The sequence below is a fragment of the Chiloscyllium plagiosum genome, unplaced genomic scaffold (assembly GCF_037043375.1).
Source record: "Chiloscyllium plagiosum isolate Xiang-an unplaced genomic scaffold, Cpla_swu_hap1 HiC_scaffold_22, whole genome shotgun sequence".
Classification (NCBI taxonomy): domain Eukaryota; kingdom Metazoa; phylum Chordata; class Chondrichthyes; order Orectolobiformes; family Hemiscylliidae; genus Chiloscyllium; species Chiloscyllium plagiosum.
In genome coordinates, this window is record NW_028270160.1 from 46,351,437 (window position 1) to 46,373,275 (window position 21,839).

The window sequence follows — 21,839 nt, forward strand, 5'->3', positions numbered from 1 at the left end:
ATCTCAGCTAGCAGCCATTGGTATAAATCACAAGAACTCAAATGGGATGGTTGCCACATTTCCTAATTCTTTCAGAAAGTGTATATTGTTTAAAACTACTGTTCACATTTATTTTAAATGTCTATATTCAGGTGGGTGAGTAACAAAATAATACTTCAAAAGAATATAATTTGTTCACTAAGTGTTCTACTTCTTCTTGCAGTATGTGTTTCATGCAGTTTTATAATTGAATGGTTTTGTGTCTGAAACATTCTTCAGAATGCAATAACATTAATTTGGAAGCTGAAAATTTTCCAGTCAGCTCGGAACTAAAAATTGGGACTTTATGAGTAGAGCATTTCCCAGACTGCAAATGCCTGAGAAATAAAGCTTGTTACTTATCCATGATTAATAACATAATGTTATGGAATGTTAGAGATCATGCTAAGAAGCCCATGATCATAAATTTATCCAGGTCTCACACTCCTACTTGGTCAATGTAATTGTTTGACAGAACTAAATCCTCGTTTCCCGACCAATTACTGGGCGAGTCAAACTGCTCTGCTGCTGTAGGCAAGTCATCTCTGAGTTTTCAACGTGAACGTTAATATCAAAGTAGTTTCTGTTTTGACTCTAGCTATATTGGGCATAAAAATTGTTCTATCTAAAAACAATGAACCAGAGGCAAGTTAACCTTCTTCTTTAGGGACTGGGCAACAATGCAATTTTAAAAATGGAATATCAGTACAGATAGGGGAAATCTGCATGATTAAACTGTTTCTTAGGATGTAACTAACAAGATGGATAAAGGGAAACCGAAGAACACAATATATTTAGGTTTTTCAAAAATACTTAAGAAGTGCCACATGAGAGGTTATAATACCAAACTAGAACTCATTGGATTTGGGTATTGATTAAGGACTGGTTAATGGACAAAAACAGAAATTCAACTAAATGGGATGTTTCTGGATTGCTACGTTTAACAAGTCATGTTTTTTAATGGCTGGCACTTGAGCCTCAGCTATTTACAATCTTTAATAATGACTTAGATGAAGGGAATGAGAGTGATGTGCTCTAGACACTGTTGATCCAAAATTAGGTGAGAAAGTGAACAGTGAGGAAGATGGAAAGAGGTTGTAGGTGTTTGAGAGTATTCCATTTGCTATGAATTTATCCAATATGATACATTGTGTAGTTATCTACCTTGGTGGGAAAAGTTGTGTTTTTAAAGTTGATTTTCTGAGTAGTAGAAATCTAGAAAATGCTTACATTTCAATGGTGTCCTTGAACAGAGTCATTGAAAGTTAACACGCCAGCTAGTTTTAGTTACAGATGATTTGGAAAACAGAAGGATAAGTCTTATTGCATTTATTTGCCATTGCTAAGATCACACTTGGGGGTAATGTGTGTTATTTTGTCTTGTTACCTATACTTGTCCTAGAGGGAGTGCAGTGAACGTTCACTGGACTGATTCCTAGGGTGAGGGCAGTCTCCTATGAGGAGAGATTGAGTATGGAAGGTTTATACTCTCTGGAATTTAGGGAAAAAAAAAAGAGGTGATTTAATTGAAACATAAGATCTTAAGGGGCTTTATAGGATGTAAACTGAGAAAATGTTACCCTTTGATGGTGAATCCAGAAGTGAGAGTTGCGGTTTCAGAATAACATCGAGATGAGGAGGAATGACTTCATTCAAATGATTGTGAATCTTTGGGATTATTTACTTCAGGGAGCTGCAGATGCTCAGTTATTGAGCACATTCAAAGATGTCAGTAGATCTTTGGGAATTAAGGGATATATAGGTAGGGCAAGAAGTTGGAGTCAAGCTCAAACATCAGAAATGGATCTTATTGAGTGATGAAGTAGCCTCAAAGGACTGAATCTCCTACTCTAACTTTTGTAAAAAAAAAATTATCACATAAAATAGGGAATCATATTAATATTTACCTAATCTTTGTTTTATGGTTGGCAATGGTGGCTCAGAGGCAACATTACCAGATAAGTAAACTGGAGACCCAGGCTAATGCTTTGTGGACAATGTTGTTTGATTTCACCACAGGAACTGATTTCAATCCATGAAAAAGCCTGGAAACAGCAATCTAGGTTTGTTCAATGTATCGTTTCAGTTGCATGACACTGTAATCTTTTGCTATAAATTCTGTGTCTTATGATCTTGCTCCAGAGCTACTTGATGAAGGAACAGTGCTCCAAAAGCTAGTGCTTCCAACTAAACCTGTTGGACTATAACCTGGTGTTGTGCAATTTTTAGTGTAGCTGAGTAGCAGAGCAAAGTGTGCAGAGGACTGTGAAACTTTGCAGAGGAACGTAGATACTTTAACTAAGTGGGCAAAGGTCTGGCACATGGAATACAATGTTAATAAATGTGAAGTCATCCATTTTGGTAGGATAACAGTAAAAAGAATTATTACTTGAATGGTAAAGACTTTCAGCATGCTGCTGTGCAGAGGGACCTGTGTGTCCTTGTGCATGAATCACGGAAAGTCGGTCTGTAGATACAACAAGTAATTAGGAAGGCAAATGGAATTTTGTTCTTCATTGCTAAAGGGGTTGAGTTTAAAAGCACAGAGGTTATGTTGCAGCTGTACAGGGCGCTGGTGCGGCCACACCTGGAGTACTGCTTGCGGCTTTGGTCTCCTTACTTGAGAAAGGATGTACAGGCACTGGAGGGGGAGCAGAGGAGGTTCGCCAGGTTGGATTCCAGAGTTGATGGGGTTGGCTTATGAGGAGAGACTGAATAGATTGGGGTTATGTTGATTGAATTTAGAAGAATGAAGAGGATCTTATAGAGACATATAAAATTATGAAGGGAATAGATAAGATAGAAGTAGAGAGGATGTTTCCACTGGCAGGTGAAACTAGGACAAGAGGGCATAGCCTCAAGATTAGAGGGAGCAGACTGAGAACTGGATTGAGAAGGAACTTCTTCACCAGAGGGTTGTGAATCTGTGGAATTCCCTGCCCAGTGAAGTAGTTGATGCTACTTCAGCAAATATTTTTAAAGCTAAGATAGATATTGTTTTGAACAATAAAGGAATTAAGGGTTATAATGAGAGGGTGGGTGAGTGGAGCCAAGGCCACGAAAAGATCAACCATGATCTTATTGAATGGCAGACAGGAAGTGCCATCCTTAGGAGTTGCAAGCCAGAACACAGGAATGGCTGCTGCTGGAATTCTAAACAGTCTTGAGAAGCTGTAGGACTGGAATGTAAGTTTGTTTTTTTTTAGTTGGGAAGGAATCAAAGAAACTATTGATGAGAGGAATAGGATGACAGAGTCAAGTCTTAAAACTCAGGTGGTGGGCGGGGGGTGAGCACATGAGCTAATGGACATAGGAGACCTCCCAATGGAAGAGCCCTCTTTTCTACCCACCTCTTACCCTGGGTTAGAAAATTGGGTGGTCTACCCACTCTCCATCCACCTTCTCCTGCCTACCGTATTGTGGAGGAGGAGATAGAAAAATCCCTTAAGCAGCTTTTCATTGTCACCTTAAGACCCTCAAGTCCTAAGGATGGCAGGCTGTTGATGCCTTTCTATCCACTCTACTGCGGGAGACAGATTGGGCAAATTTCAAAAGAAACAGGGACAGTGGCCTAATTAATCCCTTACAAGGCAGGAAAATAAAATCACATAGGAGACCAATCAAAGGAAAGTCCTCCTCAGCCCTGCCACAGTAGAATGGACAGAATCTCTGAGAGGCTGCTCCTCCAATCATTGGCTGGTTCTCTCATGCATTTGCTGCTAATAGGCCCATAGCAAACCTATCACTGTAAACACAGGCGAGATATAGCTTGTGATTGGATGAGCTGTGAATAGGTTAACTTAGAAAGTGTGTGAATCCATCAACCTAGGTATTCTACAACCTGGAGATGTGCTGAAAGCATCAGGGTTGGGGGTATTTGTAGATGGATGGTGTGGCCTTATGCCAGGCTGCTGTATGTTGGGAGCTTCACTTGACAGGCATGGGCAGGAGCCATCAGCTCAGAAGGAGACTGGGGTGGGTAAGAATGAGGCTGCTGGAGGTTGGGGAGAGACTGTAGTGGCTGACAGAGATTTGGAGGTGGTGAGAGAGGGGCTGAATGGCAGGTAGGAGAGAAAACAAGTGTGTGAGAGACTGAGAAGCTGTAAGGGATGAGGGGGAGCTTGGTTGTGTGGGGGGCAGAGGTGAGAGAGAAGTTGTAAGGGGGTGGGGGAAGAGAAGAATCCTGTTAGAAGATGAGAAAAACAGAGGCTGGCTGTGACAGAAGTGGGGAGGGGGTGGCCAGAGAGTAGCTACAAGGAGTGGAGAAAAAGTCTGCAAAGGAGAAGATAGTTCTAATGAAAGACAGAGCTATTTAAAGATCAGGAAATCTTTAAAATCACTGGAATCTCTAGTTTAATGTTGTATATATTAAATAGCTACTGTATGGTGAAAAGTGTGGCAGATGCTACTGTAATTTATTACATTTCAACCTTAAATTGAAAGGTATGAGTTTTTATGTATATGATGCATTAGTTGTAAGCTCATCAGTCTGTGGTGGCATTTTGTGGAGAAACATGTCTATATGTTTAAAATAAACTTGCTAAATTTATGCCATTATCTTGTGTAATTTAATTGTTAAAATAGTAATACTTTCTTGAGTGAGGCTTTGGGTTTAATAAGTGGTCTGAGGCTATTGACAAAAATACCATTTGAGCCACTCCATTCAATTTAATCATGACTGACCCTCTATCTCACAGCCACATTCCTGCTTGCTCCCTCGAGCCCTTGATGCCATAAAAACCAAGGAATCTATCTCTCTCCCTTTTAATATATGCAAGGACTTGGCTCCATGTCTATCTGTGCTAGAGACTTGCACAGGTTTGCCAACTTTTGATTGAAGAAACATTTCCTCATCTTTTATTCTAAATAAATCTGCTGCTTTCTGCATTGTTCCTCTTTTTGAGATTTTAAGGTTAAATGACCAGCAAACAGGTTGCTAATTGGGCAACTTCTTTTCTGCACAAGATTGATGCATTTGAAAATTTAATGCTTAACTGTTTATTCTACAGCTAAAGTGATTGTCTTATGGACTCATAATGAAGACAGTGTTTTTCAGTCAGGAAGGGTGCACACATTGTTGGGATTGATGCAGCTGAACTGTTAAATTTTCTGCATGGCAGAAGCTTTTTGCCCCTCACTTCAAATACAGGTGCAGAATTTCAGGTAGCTTTCTGACTAGGGGACAGATTACAGGGTTTGATTTCTAAAGCAATTGGCAATTAGCCTCTTTATTGATCTGTGTGGCCAGATGGATCTTATAGAAGGGCTAATGCCCGAAACGTCGATTCTCCTGTTCCCTAGATGCTGCCTGACCTGCTGCGCTTTTCCAGCAACACATTTCCATCCCTTATTCTCCAAGAGGCAGCAAAAAAAAAACTTAATGCTGTGCAAACTGCTCCAGCTTAGCTCACTTAAATCCTATTTCTGTGTGCAAGTGCCAGCCAAAAGAAAACGTGGAATCGAGTGATTTGTTTCCTAATTCGTGCAATGTTTTCTTCCCCACCCCCCACCCCTTTTATTCTTTTTCCCCCAAACTAAAAGCCTTTCTAGCAGGAGAGTAGTTGGCGACTCTGAGTGGAGCAGAGGTTGCAGTGTTGTACTACTGAATTGAGGCATTGTTTTCTCGAGATATCGTACATTTTTCACTGGACAGGGGGAGCTGGGCGTGAAAAAAAAAGGCACCTTGTGTGCGATTTCTGGCACAGCGTTGGAGCGAATAAAATGTGAATAAGTTTCTAGGCAGGATTCAGCGTGGATTCAAAACCCCTCACAAGTGGAGTTAACTCAGACATTCCAAAGTTCTGACACAGCCCAGGGAACTCTGCTTCACAGCTTATCTGAGGTTAGCCTGGTATTTCACATGCTGAATCTGCCACTGAACTTTCACTCACTGCAGTACAATGGCTCCAGCTCAGCCTGCACCGTAACGCCTGTAGACAGCAGAGAGCAATCGGACCAAGAGCAGCGGTTGGTCAGAAATGGGTTACAGCTGGAAGGTAGGAGAGAGGCTCATTCGAGTCGAGGTTGAATGAATTTGGATAAATAAAGTGGCCTGAGATGGATGTTAATGTTTGGACTGGGATTCTGGACCTGTTGCTGGTTTAGAGCATTCGTGGGGTCAAATAGTGTGCTAAATATCCAAACCAGGCTGATGTATATGATGGAGACTTCTGTACGTTACAAGAACAACTTAATAGATTAATCACGGTTAATTGTTAAGTAACCGGTAAGTTACAATACTGCTACTAATGGTCCAATTACTTCAAATATTACGAGTTAGTGATCCAGATATTTCACCTCAGGCTAAGGGGAATCAATAATGTTATAATTGCTGTGGGTGCAGACAGTGCTGCTCTGTTCCTCCTCCAGCATCACTGACTACTTTAGCAACCGTTAGCGCAACTTGCAAAGTTATATTTTGGAACTGCCAATAACTATTTAACTCCAGACGCAGACCTTCCGCCTGCTATTCTTATCGAGCCACAATATTATTTGGAATGACTTTGCAGTATTTGCAAGAGTTTAATGCAGAGCGTCCACTCGAGTTCGCGCGCCCAATTTATGTGGTTACCTACAAATAAAAAGCTCAATGTGGGTTTTTTTAGCAGATTGGGAGAGGGAAATGTCTTAGTATTGTACAAAGAAAACTGAATATCGTCGCGAGGAGCAGTGGAACTTTTTACAGAATCAGTTGCACAATATTGTCCAAAAGAGTTTCCATTTCAGCCGAGCTTTTATACGTTAGATATTTGTAACTTGATATTGGCATCTTTGCTTATCAGATCTGGGCCAATTACTGATTTAAATACTGTGCCCTAAATGTTATTGCGATGTAGTTCCATGTAGAGCAGCGCTTCTGTCTTTACAAACATTCAGTACGAGATGTAAACATACCACTCTGCAACTTACATGCGGTGCCATTGAGGAAGGGAGCAATACAAAGCTCATTTAGTTGTCTTCTCTCTCAAAATAAAAGAAAACGTTTTTTTAAAATGCTTTCTATGAAGGCCTTTGTGTTAAGTGTGCGCTGCACTTAATTGGCTTATCTCGTACCATCAGTTTTATAGTCAATTGTCTGGGGTGTGATTGCAGCAATGAGATGTTGAAGTGGATTCCCCGGGGGCAGGCGGTGGGAATGATTGTATACACCTCACAGACTTGGTTTCCCAGCCTTTACTTTCTATTCATTTGTCATTGCCATGTCTCGCCATTGCAAGGAATGAAAATGGTATGTGAAAAAAACTGAACGTGAGATAAATGCTCCCTTCCAGGGAGGTAAGTGACTTATGAGCTTCATGTGATCAGTTATAGTTGGAAGATTTGTCAAAAAGAGTGATGGCTTTCATTGAAAACAGAGCTGTTCGCATTTGTACTAGCCACCCTGGAAATCCAAAAGTGACTTTCAAGAGGGAATCGGTATCTGTAATGGGGAAAGAAACACTAGGGGAGCAGGGAGCTGAGCTTATCAGAAAACTTTTTCAAAGAGAGGGCAAGCACATTGGTCTCATTCTGTATTCTCACATTTTGTGGGAATAAGTTTTCAGTTTTCCTTGCAGAGTTCATGGAAGTTTTAGTCACTGCTGTCAACTTTGTTTCCATCATATTTTGCTGGTCAATTTTGGGGGGTTTATTCCTCTACAGATACCCAGCCAGTTAGCTCACGGAGCCGCCAGTCCAATAAAAGGGCTTACACTAATGCCGCATGATCAGAGTCTGGTATGTGAGATCAGAGGCACCACTGTCGCTAATGCTTCCAAATTTGTCATGTGCTATTGTGTAAGCCCACACAGAAAGCTGCGATCTATTTGTCTCTATTGCAGTTACAACAGGTCTCTAACTATTCCTCACTGCTGTTAATTGTTGGCATGCCACTGACAACACTGCATTGATCTGTGGTTGTTAGGGATTGAGATGAACATTTTAACTGGGCTGTAAACTAAATGTCCATCTGAAAGAGGATTGGCATTTTGTGACTTACTATAGACATTGAGATTTATTTGCAATGTTGCTAGTAATGGGACCTGTTTAAATACTTCATTTTCTTGTTATCTGTTTACAAACCATTTTGTTTTTAAAAAAACTTATTAACATTTTCTAGTAGGTGGGGAAAGAGGAGACATCTGGCCATATGGATAAGCTGGTATTCTTGATATCCTTTCATATTCCTTAGTGCTGTGAATTGTTTGAAGAGAGATGTCTTGGACACTATTTAAGAGCTACTAACTTGGCCTTTTTGTCATTTATCAGTGACCTGCAGCTTTTAACATCATATCTACATAAAAGATATGTTATTGTTGCTTCAATGCCCCACATAAGGGGAGAAAACGCCATGAATAAATGTCCATTGCAGGCTGTACAAGGATAATTGTTTGAATCCTTAATTTTAAAAATAAAACCTTGTATGATGCATGGCTTAAAGTGCTGCTAAAGGTGCATTATTTAATGCAACATTTATTCAGGCTCAGATACATTACACATAAATGTTGATAGAAAAATTGTTCTCTAGGAATTTTTTTAGTTTGTGGGTTCTGGTCTTAAGCTAGGTTAGTATGCTATGGTTACAGTGAAGCGTGGTGCAGATTCTCAGCACTCTTGGGCTATGTGTTGACATCTCACTGAATGTTTGGTGTATAATGGTGTGGCATAAGCCACTTTCAAGAGCTCTCTCATTGTGAATGTATCGATGTACCAAATTTTATTTTAACATGAAGCTTTGGGCCTTGACCATTAAAATACTTTTTAAATGTTGAGGGTTTCTGCCTCTCTGAACCTTTTCCAAATCCTCATCCCCCACGACTCTCTGGGTAGAAGAAAAAAACTCCTCTGCTAAGAGGTTTAAAATGGATTTGAAGTTTTTATTCCATTTTGTCGACAACTCAACCTTTTTAAGCCACTCTATCTAGATGTTTTTTTAATAATTTTATGTACTTCAATACACTTCAATCCTAATCTTTCTAACCTTTCCTCCTATCTGAAATTCTGTAGTCCAAACAATATCCTCGCAAATTTCCTCTATACCCTCTCTAGTGCAGTCTTAGCTTTCCTGTAGAGCAGTGTCTAAAATTTCATGTATTCCAATTGTAGTATAACCAGTGTTTTCTATAGATTTAGCAGAACCTCTGTGCTTTTAGATTAGATTAGATTACATTACAGTGTGGAAACAGGCCCTTCGGCCCAACAAGTCCACACCGACCCGCCGAAGCGCAACCCACCCATACCCCTACATTTACCCCTTACCTAACACTACGGGCAATTTAGCATAGCCAATTCACCTGACCTGCACATCTTTGGACTGTGGGAGGAAACCGGAGCACCCGGAGGAAACCCACGCAGACACGGAGACGTGCAAACTCCACACAGTCAGTCGCCTGAGGCGGGAATCGAACCCGGGTCTCCGGCGCTGTGAGGCAGCAGTGCTAACCACTGTGCCACTGTGCCACCCACACCGTAGGTGTAAAGGTGCACACGTCCCTACGCCTTCCTGACCACTTTACCTATCTGTCTGGCCAACTTTAGGGATTTGTGGACATAGGTTTATAAGCCCTCCTATTTCTCCTATACCCTTGTTTTGTTAGCAGTTGTGTAACTCATTCAGTGTGTTTAAACATGTATTCAACCGCAGGCACAAGAGTGGGTATTATAATAAAATGCAGAGATCTTGCAGGATACTTCATTTCTTCCCCATACAAACCATATTTATATTATAAAATGAAACACACAGCCAATTTCAACACCATGAATGAACCAACATAAACCATATCTGAGAATCTTACTGGTTCAGTGGCATTTTTTTATGTCATGAGATATGAATGTTGTTGGTTAAACCAACATTTACAATCCATCACTAATTGCCTTTTGAAAAGGTGGTGGTGAGCTGCTTTCTTGAACTGCTATAGTCTTTGGGGTAGATATCCACACTACTATTAATAAATGAATTCTAGTACTTTGAGTCAGTAACATTTAAGGAATGTGATGTTTTTCGAAGTCAGCATGGTGTGTGGCTTGGAGGGGAACTTGCAGGTGGTCATCTTTCCAAGTATCAGCTTGCTTCTTGATAATTAATACTAATGGTTAACATTGTCATGTGGTCCTCCTTTCTCAAAGACAATTAAGCACACTTTTTCAATGTCAGATGTACTCTCTCTGATCATACAATTGAACTGGGCTGAGTTATTTATAGTATCTTAAGCCAATTCTTCTCGTCACGGTGACTTTGTTCCCTCCTCCCATCATTACTGACCTTAATATGGCGCATGAGATTATTCTGTAACACCTTACTTCACAAGAGGCTAAGGGGTGACCTGATAGAGGTTTACAAAATCATGAGGGGCATGGATAGGGTAAACAGACAAAGTCTTTTCCCTGGGGTGGGGGAGTCCAGAACTAGAGGGCATAGGTTTAGGATGAGAGGGGAAAGATATAAAAGAGACCTAAGGGACAGCTTTTTCTCAGAGGGTGGTATGTGTATGGAATGAGCTACCAGAGCAAGTGGTGGAGGCTGGTACAATTGCAACATTTAAGAGGCATCTGGATGGGTATATGAATAGGAAGGGTTTGGAGGGATGTGGACCGGTGCTGGCAGATGGGACTAGATTGGGTTGGGATATCTGGTCGGCATAGGCGGGTTGGACCGAAGGATCTGTTTCCATGCTGTACATCTCTATGACATAACCCTAGATCACTGTACTGCTATCAGAATGCTAGTGAGCTTCACACCAGTTCGGGGAATGAAGTTGACTTGGGGATGACTTGTACTCTTGTTCAGAGATAACAGACGCACTGCAGCTGTATCAATGATTAGAGTAAGTTGTGAATTGTCAACTTTCATTTTTATAGTGCAGCCTGGAAATTTCTTCCTCCTTTAGTTTTTAATGCACTATATTTCTTTGAGTCCAGCTCTCGATCTTCCTTTTCTATAAAAATCCAAACATCATCTATCACATGTATTCAAGGTTTTTGAGACTTCTAAACTAGATTCAACCTCACAATATGGCCATGACCTGGAGTACAAATGTTTCCTGTATTATGCCATCTGAATATGACTGTTATTTTCCCCCAGTTGTAGAACTTTTGCTGTGAATGGGTACATTCACATTAGTTGGTGATTACTGTGACAATGATAACATCTAAATTTCTGTGAACTTGGCTGATATGACCTAGATCTGATTGAAATCTAAAGGACTCCCTCACAATTTGCAACAATCTCTTTTTACTATTTCTATGGCTGATACCTCATTGCAGGTTCCCTTTGCTCAAAAACTGAGCCAGAACTTTATTCCTTACAGCTCATGAACCATGTCAGATTATTAGAAAAGGTTCAAGGTACAAAAGGTTTCACAGTGTTCTTAATCCTTAATTTCTCACATGAAATGTATAGATAGAATGGAATACCTTTTTACAATAACCTTTCTGTTCTATATTGCTTGTGATAAGATTAGGAGATGCTTATCTGCAGATAGCCATTGTTCAGTTTTTTTTTACAACTCTCCAAAGAAGGTGACATAAAAGTGCCTGGATCTTGCAATATATATTAGCCTTCCCTAAATGCATTACCTCACGCCTATCCCGATAAACAACTGAATTCCATTTTCCACTTGAATTCCACCCCCCAATTAATCAATTGACATTTATTTGCCATCTGTGTTTTTCATTATCATCTATGTGGCCAATTCTTTCATCACCTGCAAACTTCTTACTGATGTCTCCTACACTCTGGACTAAATCATTGATTACACCATAAAGAAATAAGGGGTCCTTCAAAACTTCACACAAAAAAGCCTCCAGCTACAAAACTAAATCCATCAACCATTAATCATCCTTTTGCTTTGTGCTGTGATTATCTATTTCTCAATTCATTTGGTTTTGAATGCAACTGTTTAACTTTAGCAATTAAAGTTTTTTAAATGGAGATAAATAGGGGCATTTTGTTGAGAAACTCATTGACTACAACAGATGTTAATGCAGTTCAAACAATCTTGAATTTAATTATATTCAAACTGATTTTTTTTACCTTAAAGGTCAAAGATAGGTATAAACACTGAAACATTGGATGACCTATCTTTTAAAACTTTGGATAGAGCCATGATGTCCACACTGATTCTAGTAAAGGATTTTAAATTAGGAATGAAGTTTCAAAGACACCAGTGTACTTTGGGGCCCATTGTGTCTGAAGAAAGGTTTTAAATTATGTTATTCATATATGTTACAGAATCAAAAAGTAGCCCTGAAGGTAAAATAACTTGCCTTTCTGCTTTAGGATTAATGGCTGTCTTTTTTTTATTCATATGTGGGTGTCGCTGGCTGCGTCAGCATTTATTGCCCATTCCTAGTTGCTCTCAAAGGTGGTGGTGAGCTGCCTACTGGAACCATTGCAGTCAATATGCTGAGAGTTGACCCACAATGCCTTTAGGGAGGGAATTGCAGGATTTTGACCTAGCAACAGTGAAGGAACAGTGATGCATTTTCAAGTCAGGATGATGAGTAGCTTGAAGGGGAATTTCCCATGTATCTGCTGTCCTCCTCCTTCTAGGAGGAAGTGATTGCGGGTTTGTCTAAGGATTGTTGGTGAATTTCTGCAGTGCATCTTGTGGATAGTACATGTTGCTGGAGGAGGGAGTGGATGCTTGTGGAGGTAGTACCAATCACATTATGCTTAAGTATGGTGTGGTATGAAGGTAGATTGCTGGAGCTGGGAGATTGTTTTAGCTCAGTGAAATTTTGAGAGGATTAGTTAATTTCAGATTGGTTCATGTGTAGTTTGCAGTTCACTGGGATACCTAAAGGAGATAAATAGCAGTCAGGACTACATTTAAGCAGAGGGAACACTCATGCTTTGTCATACACACTGAAATGTGGGTGAAGCTCCATCTCAGTTTGACAGTTAGTGGGGAGAAAAGCTGGATAATTTGCTTATGTTGAAACTTGAAAGAAATCTACAGTGATCCTCAAAGCCTTGTGCAAGAACCTATTGAGGGAGAAAGTGAGGACTGCAGATGCTGGAGATCAGAGTCGAAAAGTGTTGTACTGGAGAAGTCCACCAGGTCTGGCAGCATCCGAGGAGAAGGAGAGTTGATGATGTTTCAGGCATAAGCTTCTTCAGCACCACACCTTTCGACGATGAAGAACTTACTGAGCAGCATTAGCTTGGAATCTGAGAAAGTAAGTGGAATGGTGCTGAAGCATCATTAATCTTGAGGTATTGTGTAAAACTTCTGTCTTGGAAATGAGCTGAACCACTGACTAGAATTAAATTCCAGATTTAGTTTTGGGTTTATCTTTGTTGAAAAGGGTTAATGTGGTTGAACCACGAGAAATGAGTATTTTGAGTCTGGAGGACTCTGGGGGGAAAAAAACACTGACATTTTAGTGTTCATAGAACAGAGGAGGAGATGGTGGATATCTTAAAACACATAAAGGTGTCTAGATCCCTGGGACCTGATCAGGTGCATCTCAAAATGTTGTGGGAAGCTAGAGAAGTGATTGTTGGGCCTCTTGTTTAGGTCGTCCATAAAGGCCAGGGTTGAAGTGCTGGAAGATTGGAGGTTGGCTAATCTGATGCCATTATATAAGAAAGGGGAACTATAGACTGTGAGCCTGATGTCTGTGGTAGGTAAGTTGTTGGAGAGAATTGGGGGACAGGATCTACATGCATTTGGAAAGGCAAGGGCCGATTGGGGATCATCAACATAGCTTTGTGTAGGAAATCATATCTCACTCGCTTGAGTTTTTTGAAGTGACAAGATTAAAGGCAGAGTGGTGGATGTTTCTGCATGGACTTCAAGACGTTTTGACAAGATTCCTCATGGTAGACTGATTAGCGTGGTCAGATCACGTGGAATCCGGGGGAGCTAGCCAGTTGGCTACAAAATTGGATTGAAGGTAAAAGACACATGGTGGTTGTGGAGGTTTGTTTTAGACTGGATGCCTGTGACTAGTGGTGTGCTGCAAAGATCAGTGCTGGGTCCACTGCTTTGTCACTTATTATAGGAATGATTTGGATGTGAATATAGGAGGTATGGTTAGTAAATTTGCAAATGACACCAAAACTGGTGGAGTGGTGGACAGTGAAGAAGGTTATATGGGACTTTGATTAGGTGGGCCAAGGAGTGGCAGATGGAGTTTAATTTAGATAAATGTGAGGTGTTGCATTTTGGAAAGGCAAATCAGGGCAGGACTTGTACAGTTAATGGCAAGATCCTGGGGAGTGTTGCTGAACAAAGAGACCCTAGGATGAAGGTTGATAGTTCCTTAAAGGTGGAATAGGGTAGTGACTAGACATTTAGTACACTTGCCTTTATTGGTTAGTGCATTGAGTACGGTTGAGAGGTCATGTTGCGGCTGTACAGGACATTGGTTAGATAACTTTTGGAAGACTCTGTTCAGTTCTGACCTCCCTGCTATAAGGAAGGATGTTGTGAAACTTGAAAGGGTGCAGAAAAGATTTATAAGGATGTTACCAGGATTGGAGGGTTTGAGCTATAGGGAGAGGTTGAATAGGCTAGAGCAGTTTACCCTGGAGTGTCGGAGGCTGAGGGGTGACCTTTAAAGAGGTTTATAAAATCATGACGGGCATGGATAGGCTGAACAGCTCAGCTCTATGGTTTCCCAGGGTAGCGGAGTCCAAAACTCGAGGGCATAGGTTTAAGGTGAGAAGGTTTTAAAGGGACGTGAGGGATAACTTTTTTCACGCAGAGGGTGATACACGTATGGAATGAGCTGCCAGAGGAAATGGTGGAGGCAGATACAATTACAACATTTTAAAAGGCATCTGAATGGGTATATGAAAGGAAGGGTTTGGAGGGACGTGTTCTAAATGCTGGCAAATTGGACTGCATTTATTTAGCATATCTGGTCAGCATGGATGAGTTGAACTGAAGGGTCTGTTTCCATGCTCTGAATCTAACTTGCATTAAAAGTCCAGAGGCATAATGAGACTATTGTCATAAACTGAAGGGCAAAATAAGCACCACGTTAATTCTAAGATGGTGTAATCTGGGTTTTTTAGTGAGGGACAGCCTCAGCATAACTTTGTGTGTAAGTTACATTTTTTTTTGATAAATGTGGATATGTTTGATGTGGCAGTTACCTCTGGATGCATTGTATCCCATGTCTTATTACTTTGTGGATTTGTTTGGTTAACAACCAGAACTGCGGGGAAGTTTGGCTGCAAATTGGATAAAAGGCAAAATTGAAGCCAATTTGAGAACATTGTAACTGGGTTATGAGGTGTTACATTTTGCATTGTCTTGGCCTAGACTTGTTTATTTGCTATTTGAATGTCAATCTGACCCTGATGCTAAACCTGTCATATGTGTTATTCAGCCTTGGTCTGGGCTTGTTGGTTTTGTTCAGCCTTGGTGTTGGCTTGTGTGTCTATGTAAGTTGTGAACTTGAAACAATAGTTTAAAGATTTGTTAGTGTAAACTGGGATCTTGCTTATCCAATATATTGGATAGTGTGTCTGGGCATTTTGCTTAAAAAGAAACTGCTCACCACATTGAAAAATGAAGTATAGAGGTCCTATATCATGCCTGCTGTATGGTTTTTTTTGCGCAGGTAGCAAACCTGGAGCCTGAAACAATAAACAGGAAGTTGCTGGAAAAGCTCAGATGTTGCTCAGACTTGCTATGAGAAGAAAGTAGAGCTGACATTTTGATCACCAGCTTCCTCAGAACTGTAATTTGTCCTGAAGCCAAATTTGGTGTGGGGAGTAGGGGAGCGGTGGACGGATAGATGGAGCCCAGAGAGAGATGAGCAGGGTAGGTAAACAAGGAGATTACAGATTGTAAACCAGGACATGAGTTGAGTAAGTGATAAGAACTGAGTAGAAGAAAGTGGGTGAGCTGGACTGAATACAATCCATTTAATGCGATAATGCGCCTATGAATATGTGAGAATAGCTGAGCTAAAAGCAACCATGTCATAACAGGACTGGGAGTAGGGAAAACACACAAGGACCGAATCAAGCTCTCTAATTATTGACCTTAGTGTTGAGTCCCCAAGTGAAAAAGCCTGATGCCTGTTTTTCAGCATCCTTCCCTGAAATTGCCCTGAATGCAGCAAGGCCTAAAGCCAGCCATTTTCAAGTTCACCAAGTCTACATGTGGCCTACTTAACAGTTCTAAATATACCTTTTGGCTGAATGTGGACCCTGGGGGAGCTGGGGTACCGGCTGCGTGACCTCCTACTAATTGCTTTCACCCTCGTCCACTTACCTCATCCCACCCTCACTTCATCCCCCTCCCAGGAGCTACCAGGCAGCATCTGACGATGCAGTGCTTGAGTTTTTCATTGGCTTTAGCTGCAAGCTGCTGGAGAGTACCATCCTATTGAGTGGGCCTGCCTGTTCTGATGCTGTGGTCACTCCCGGTGCCCCTGTGGTGAATTTAAATAGGAACAATCTGAGGCTGAAGCCCGATGTCCCTTTTCCCTCCTCTAATGTTGTTCTTGATTTTGAAATGCTTTCATGTTTTGCTGTCTCTGCTGAAGCTATGGCACAGGCACCCCTGCCTGAGAAAAGAAAACATGACTCTCTCATTGGTTTCTATCATGGTGACTTATAAGTCATGTTTTTGAAGGGTTAGATGGTCCTGATTGTGCAGTTAGCAAGAGCCCTCGTTGAAGGTCAGTAGGATTTACCCTCATTGGAGTGTGCATGTTCTCCAGCGGCCAGGTGAAGTCAGGTCTGGCCCCTTCAAAAGGGCCTTTTTAAGATGAGCTAATGTTTTTTAAAAATAGATAATTCTTCTCCAAAAAAAGTCACAAGGAATAGCATTGGGAGGAGCATGGGCTTCAGGGGTGATGAGTATGAAAGATGCCAAACTTGAGCAAAATGGCACACGAATCTTCCTGCCTTGTGTAGGTTTTAGTGGAAGGTTTCTGCTGATGGGTACAATCAACGTGCACTCTGGCATGAGGTAGTTTATGAAATCTGAGTTCTTCAAGTTTTTGTGGGATGCAGATGCCACTGATCAGGTGAATGTTTATTGCCTTTTGAGGAGATGGTGCTGGGGCCTTGAATCTCTGCAGTTCTCGAGGTCCAGGTGGTGGTATTAGTCAAAGCAAAACGTAACCTGATGATGTGGCAGACTTTCCAAGAGCATTTATTTTGATGACTATTGCAGCCTTGCTTTAAGGGACTAACAGGAACCACTCAGCTGGAAGTTAACCTGGAAGCTTGCTGTTTCAGTACAGTGTTTTGGAGCACATTATTGTCTCAAAATACCTGCTGGAATGTTTGCACTACCATATGCTGGAGTGCTGAATCTTGGAATGAGGTTGTGTGTCTGAAGTAGTGCGGCTGCTTTGTCTAGAATGAAACATTGCCCAGGTCATGTGGTGTAATGAATTTTGTCTCCTAACTGAAAAAACTTCTTCGTTATTGGCAAAAAAAATTTAGGGTTATTAAATATGATAAACTGCTGATTTCAAATCAGGGACAACCACCCAAGATCCTAGCTGGCTCTCTGGATTGAAGCCTGGACTATGAGGTGGCTTTAGACCTTCTAAACCAGGAAGAGGAAAGCAAAATGGTGTGGATACTGGAAATTTGAAAAAAATGGAAAGTGCTGGCCATAGTCATCAGATCATACCAGGAGCCATGGAGACGAGAGCAGAGTTGGTCAACTGGGTTTTCCATTGGCTTGGGAAATAAGAATTGGGTGGTTTCCTGAGCTTTTAAACGTGAGCCTGTCTCCTCTGCCTATACCTGGCACAGGTTTGTGTCCTGACAATCTGGGTGGGCAGTATTCCGGTTTTCCAACTCCCAAACCAGCATTGGAGGTATGCAAAAACCTGCCTTTGTTCATTGGGGCACTGGTCCAGCTCTTTAACGTAGTTCTTATGCCCCCTAACTTTATCCCTGGCCCTCTCACCCTCCTGTCCATGCATCTCCCTTTTTTAAATTATTCATCTGTGGGACTTGGGCGTTGCTGGCTGGCCAGCATTGATACCCCATCCCTATTTGCCCTTGAAAAGCTGGTGGTGAGCTGCTGCCTCGAATCGCTGCACTCCATGTGCTGTAAGTTGACCCACAATGCCAGTGAGGAGGGAATTCCAGGGTTTTGACCCAATGACTGTGAAGGAACAGCGGTATATATCCAAGTCAGGGTGGTGAGTGGCTTGGAGGGGAGCTTGCAGGTCGTGATGTTCCCAAGTACCTGCTGCCCTTGTCCTTCTAGATGGAAGTAGTCGTGGCTTTGGAAGGTGCTGTCGAGGATTTTTGGTGAATTTCTGTATGTCTCTCTTTCCCCCTTCTTACATCTCACAATCCCTCGATATCCTGCATAGCCATTCGCCTAGTATCCACTATGGCAGTACTCAGAATATTTTAAAATTACATTCCATTATGGGCAGCGTAATGGCTCAGTGGTTAGTACTGCTGCCTTGGTTTGATTCCATCCTACCCACACATTCTCCTTGTGTCTCTGTGGGTTTCCTCTGGGTGCTGCCGTTTCTCCTACAATCCAAAGATGTGCAGGTTAGTTGGATTGGCCATGGGAAATGCAGGGTTATGGGGATAGCGTAGAAGGAGGGTCTAGGTAGAATGCTCTGCAGAGGGACAGTGTGAAATTGACGGGTAGAATGGCCTGCTTCCATACTGTTTAGGGAATCGATGAATTTAAAAGAACTGTCATATTCCATGGCATTTTCTACTGCAAAGCAACTCTCATTTGTTAATAACCCACAAAAATGCACTCAAACTGCTGCAAAAACAAGCACATCTATTTACATGAGGCAGTTTTTTTTTTAGGGAAGATTAAAATGATTCACCAAATTAATGGAAACACTGGTTCTGGACAATTTGAAAATCAGTCAAGCATTCATGATGGGCCCAGCAATCAAACCAAATCCCAAGAAATGTAACCACCAAAATACCAAGGGGTTAGGATGACAATGTAAAATAGAACTTGCGATCAAAAATCCTAAATTTTGTTTGCTTTCCCAAACGCATTCCCACCTCTCTGGATGAGATTTTCATCTTCTGAACGTATCAAGTTGATGACCTTTCTGTTTTTTGTGTATAGTTGCAGCTTTCCCTGCTGTGTACATTTGTACGTATGTAGCCATGGCTCACCCAGGACCCTAGGCACCTCTCGCAGTTGAAGAGAGATGATTAGTTTTATAACTTGAGCACCACACTCCCATGTCGGGCAGGTGAGGGGACAGTACTTGTGTCTACCTCTGCCAGAACAGGAATTGAGCCCACTCTCTGGTGCTACTATGAACCATTGGCTAGCATTCAGTCAGCTGAGCTAACTGACCTCTTACCTACTGATATTTTTTTTCTCAGTAGTTTGTTTTCACCAAACCAGGAAGGCAGTGGTTGAATAACACTTAGGAGCGGAGTGTTTCTTTTGGCTACTGTTAGCTGCAGTATGTCTGGAAAACAAGAAAAGGTGCAAGTAGGTGAATAAGCTTGGGTTCTGGGTTAAAGTTAATCCATGGAACTGCATCCCGGGACAAGTTGTCACCATCAGACCAGGAATTGTTAGGAAAATAATTCCGAAAAAGAAAAACTGAAACATAAACAAACACAACACATGCTTGAACCATTTAAAGTGTATATTTTAGATGCAGCTCAGGACCTGATCCAATACTTAACTATTGCATTTGCTCCCACCACTTATTGGGCCATTTCCTTCCAAATAGTCAATATACTTTTTAACATTGCTTCCTTTGTGTACTTTCCATCACACATTTCAATCTCCTTCTCCCAACAATTCACTAGGCTGCTGCCTATCTATTCTCCTACTGTCATCCCTGCTTTGAACATCAGGGAGAAAGTGAGGACTGCAGATGCTGGAGATCAGAGCTGATAATGTGTTGCTGGAAAAGCGCAGCAGGTCAGGCAGCATCCAAGGAGCAGGAGAATCGACGTTTCGGGCATGAGCCCTTCTTCAGGAATGAGGAGGGTGTGCCAAGCAGGCTGAGATAAAAGGTAGAGAGGAGGGACTTGAGGGAGGGGTGTTGGAGATGCGATAGGTGGAAGGAGGATAAGGTGAGGGTGATAGGCCAGAGTGGGGGTGGGGGCGGAGAGGTCAGGAAGAAGATTGCAGGTTAGGAAGGTGGCGCTGAGTTCAAAGGTTGGGACTGAGACAAGGTGGGGGGAGGGGAAATGAGGAAACTGGAGAAATCTGAGTCCATCCCTTGTGGTTAGAGGGTACCTAGGTGGAAGATGAGGCGCTCTTCCTCCAGCCGTCGTGTTGCTATGGTCTGGCGATGGAGGAGTCCAAGGACCTGCATGTCCTTGGTGGAGTGGGAGGGGGAGTTGAAGTGTTGAGCCATGGGGCGGTTGGGTTGGTTGGTCCGGGTGTCCCAGAGATGTTCTCTGAAACATTCCGCAAGTAGGCGGCCTGTCTCCCCAATATAGAGGCCACATCGGGTGCAGAGGATGCAGTATGTGTGTGGAGGTGCAGGTGAATTGTGGCAGATATGGAAGTGTCCCTTGGGGCCTTGGAGGGAAGTAAGGGGGGAGGTGTGGGTGTAAGTTTCGCATTTCTTGCGGTTGCAGGGGAAGGTGCCGGGAGTGGAGGTTGGATTGGTGGGGGGTGTGGACCTGACGAGGCAGTCACGGAGGGAGTGGTCTTTTCGGAATGCGGATAGGGGAGGGGAGGGAAATATATCCCTGGTGGTGGGGTCCGTTTGGAGATGGCAGAAATGACAACGGATGATACGATGTATATGGAGGTTGGTGGGGTGGTAGGTGAGGACCAGTGGGGTTCTGTCCTGGTGGCGATTGGAGGGGCGGGGCTCAAGGGCGGAGGAGCGGGAAGTGAAGGAGATGCGGTGGAGGGCATCGTCGATCACGTCTGGGGGGAAATTGCGGTCTTTGAAGAAGGAGGCCATCTGGGTTGTTCGATATTGGAACTGGTCCTCCTGGGAGCAGATGCAGCGGAGACGAAGGAATTGAGAATTTCCCCCCAGAAGTGATCGACGATGCATCTCCTCCACTTCCCGCCCCTCCAATCACCACCAGAACAGAACCCCACCGGTCCTCACCTACCACCCCACCAACCTCCATATGCATTATATCATCCGTCGTCATTTCTGCCATCTCCAAACGGACCTCACCACCAGGGATATATTTCCTTCCACTCCCCTATCAGCATTCCGAAAAGACCACTCCCTCCGTGACTCCCTCGTCAGGTCCACACCCCCCACCAACCCAACCTCCACTCCCGGCACCTTCCCCTGCAACCACAAGAAATGCAAAATTTGCACCCACAACTCCCCCCTTACTTCCCTCCAAGGCCCCAAGGGATCCTTCCATATCCGCCACAAGTTCACCTGCACCTCCACACACGTCATTTACTGCACCCGATGTGGCCTCTATATTGGGGAGGCAGGCCGCCTACTTGCGGAACGTTTCAGAGAACACCTCTGGGACACCTGGACCAACCAACCCAACCACCCCATGGCTCAACACTTCAACTCCCCCTCCCACTCCACCAAGGACATGCAGGTCCTTGGACGACTCCATCGCCAGACCATAGCAACACGACGGCTGGAGGAAGAGCGCCTCATCTTCTGCCTAGGAACCTTCCAACCACAAGGGATGAACTCCGATTTCTCCAGTTTCCTCATTTCCCCTCCCCCCACCTTGTCTCAGTCAAATCCCTCGAACTCAGCACCGCCTTCCTAACCTGCAATCTTCTTCCTGACCTCTCCAGCCCCTACCCCACTCCGGCCTATCACCCTCACCTTATCACCCTCACCTTAACCTCCTTCCACCTATCGCATTCCCAAGTCCCTCCTCCCTACCTTTTATCTTAGCCTGCTGGACACATTTTCCTCATTCCTGAAGAAGGGCTCATGCCCGA

At 42.7% G+C, this 21,839-nt stretch overlaps 1 protein-coding gene across 6 annotated transcripts in view; it reads left to right on the top strand.

Annotated features, from left to right (window-relative positions):
• Positions 1–5,764: 5,764 nt before the first annotated feature.
• Positions 5,765–21,839, top strand: part of plce1 (phospholipase C, epsilon 1) — a 388,600-nt gene continuing 372,525 nt past the window's right edge. For 5 of the 6 annotated variants that reach the window (XM_087999009.1, XM_087999015.1, XM_087999013.1 and 2 more), the window contains exon 1: positions 5,765–6,014. The gene's annotated coding sequence lies outside the window, so the exon portion shown is untranslated. Of the gene's footprint in view, positions 6,015–6,166; positions 6,245–21,839 lie in introns of those variants that run through there. The other variant, XM_087999012.1, reaches the window with a different exon arrangement.